We start from the raw sequence: 2,896 nt of genomic DNA, 5'->3' as shown, positions 1-2,896 counted from the left end.
CAATTCTGCAGTCATAAAAACGTCTAACAATGCCTTCATGATATTTGTCTCCATTAGAATAAAATAGACAGTCCCAACCCCGAGTTTCACATTCTTCTTTAAAAAATCCGTTCATGGCATTGTTGTCAAACAACTCTCCATAACAGAGTTCGGCGTGAATCTTTCGTTCGGTCGTCATATTCGACTGTTTGCGAACTTATCCTAGAGCTGTCGTAATGGAGATGGCCAAACAGAGGGTAAAATAACACAACAACACTCTTTGGAACACTACATCGCAAACAGTTGCTCAAGAAACCCAAAATTAGCCCCCGTACAAAAAAAACTTGTTTCTCACGAAAAAAAAAAAATTTTTTTTCAAGCCTAACTCGCGGACACCCTTCCTTCTTCACAATTCAACACCCATTAATACCTTCACGTTTTTTCCCATTCTCCTCAATCAACAACCAACAAAAAAAAAAGAAAACAAACTGAAGATTAATTCAAATCGCGAATTTCAGCCACCCAGAATCGAAGCTGAGCGGTGATACATTCATCATGGGGAATCAGGACGTCCCATTATGCTTGACCGGCGGTCGATCTTGCCGGTGAGCAAGTGTTGAACACGACTAGAAGTGCGTCTGATCGGCTGGAAGTTGCGGGTTGTGGTGGGGGCGGCTGGAAGTGTGTCTGGAGGTGTCCAACTTGTGGTGGGGGCGGCTGGAAGTGTGCAACTCGTGGTGGGTGCGGCTGTTTGTGTGTCTGGAAGAAGAAGAAAAAGTAAAAGTGTGGAAGGGTGCGGCTGGAAGAAGATGAAGTCGGTTTTTTTATTTTTTGGTTGTTGGGCTTTTTTTTTTTTTTTTTTAAGGCCCAAAATCGATTTTAGAGAGTTTTTCTAGGATTGGGATTTAAAACAAAGTGGGATTCTAACTTACTGGTCAGGAATATAGATCTAGTCCATAATGGAGAAGAATTCCACCTTACTAAAGCACAACTTAACATATATATATGTGTCGCGCATATACTTCAAAGCTCATATCAATTTCATTCTTATTCATAAAAACTAATCACTCACTCCATAAACTATTGGTATTTTAAGAAATTAAAAAAAAAACAACTAATCCCATGACAGTAGAAAATAAAATTAACTTCTACGTAAATTCTTCCAAATACTATACCTTAACGAGTAAAAATAAATTAATTATCCGTACTCTCGATACTTCAAGCTCCTTCCCGAACCTTGTCATTGCTATCAATGTGCTCAAAAATTATCTTCCAAACTTTCTTGTCGGTACAATTTTTGTAAATATCTTCATCACTCCAATAACATCTCGACAACAACTCTTCCTCGTGATTTGATGTCCAATTTAACCTTATAATCCCAAGTCAAGAGTCTAGAGCGCCTAAGAGTGATGTGTAGTGCATTAACTGTTTGAATTGGGACCCAATCTTTGTAGTGATTCTCTAAGCCTGGACACAAGTAACGTACCATCTTGCAAATAAAAACGGGGAGCACTAGCTTATTGGTGTTCCTAAGAAAGACGTATACGATTTGTGTTAGCATTCTATAGAATACGTTGTAGAATTCACCGTTCTCCAAAGCCTTTAGTAAGTGTAGGCTATATTTATCAGCAGAAAATAGATTAGGATCACCGAAGATATTGGTAGAGATCCACATCAAAGCTAAGGCACGGTTCCGAGCAAAGGTGTTTATAGGGATAAACTTGCGATCTATTACTTTCAAACCTGGTCCTAGTTGCTTCTCTAGGTGAGAGCCCCATTCTTTGGTTCTTGGTTTAGAAAGTTTCTATTGACTCCTCGACTCATATCCTCCACCAATCCTTAGTTCACGCCTAATCTCTTCATCTTCTACTCCAAACATCCTTGAAATCACTTCGGGCTTATGCGAGAAGTGCATGGTTTTAAGAGATCCTACTAGGTATCCCATAGTACTTGAAGGTTTGAAGACAAGAATAGAATTCACGAACCATCCGAGGAGAGTAAGTGTCTTACGGTGTATAAAACAAACCCGATCCAGTTTCTAACTTCTAGTTGATTTCGAGTAATGTCCTAAAGGGGCATTAAACAAATCTTGATAGCACTTCTCTGGTATGATCTTGGCATCTGGAGAGAGATTGATTTGGGTGAATTCAACAGTCTGGAATGTTCCTAAGTTTATGTAATTCATTGTAGCACATGGCCGGTTTATGCTTTGAGAGGTATTTGCGGTGAAAGCGGTGAAATATGGAGAGTATGGGTCGATTTCTTCTGACATGTTTTGGCTATGAGATACAGAACGAAAGAGATGTAGAAGTATTGAAATAGTGAACTCAGGAGATGCTACAAAAGTATAGCTTTATAGGAGAAGTTTCAGGCGTGCTCCACTTCTCTCCTAGTCGAAAATAAAGAAAGCTACTGACTTCCCTGACGCTAGGGTAGATTTCTATTCCTTTTTAACTTGAATTCTATAGACTCGACTCTCTCTTCTTTTCTTTGCACGAAAATATTTAGTCTTTTGGGTTATGTTGGACTATCCTAAGTCCTCTAATCCTAATTAAAATGGAATTAGTATAAAGCTAACGAGAGTTGAAGTAGAAGTAGGAAAAAAAAAAAAAATCTTCTCTTATATAGATGAAGCAATGTGAGTTTAGTGAGGATTTTGCTATGAATTTTCAAAGACAATGTGCTTTTTTTTTTTTTTTTTTTTTTTTTTTTTTTTTTTTTTTTTTTTTTTTTTTTTTTTTTTTTAATGAATAATTTTTACTATCTATTTAAACTACTTGGGTTGCCTCCCATAAGCGCTAAGTTTAATGTCGCCAGCCGACATAGAGGGGGAAACTTAAGTTTACCCCTCTTAACTAAATTAGGCTCATCTTCTAATGTGGTCTGATTTGCTCTATCCTTCGTTTTCTAGCGGCAG

Source organism: Coptis chinensis, chromosome 8 (genome assembly GCF_015680905.1).
Source record: "Coptis chinensis isolate HL-2020 chromosome 8, ASM1568090v1, whole genome shotgun sequence".
NCBI classification, from domain to species: domain Eukaryota; kingdom Viridiplantae; phylum Streptophyta; class Magnoliopsida; order Ranunculales; family Ranunculaceae; genus Coptis; species Coptis chinensis.
Note: the sequence above shows the minus strand (reverse complement) of the source record.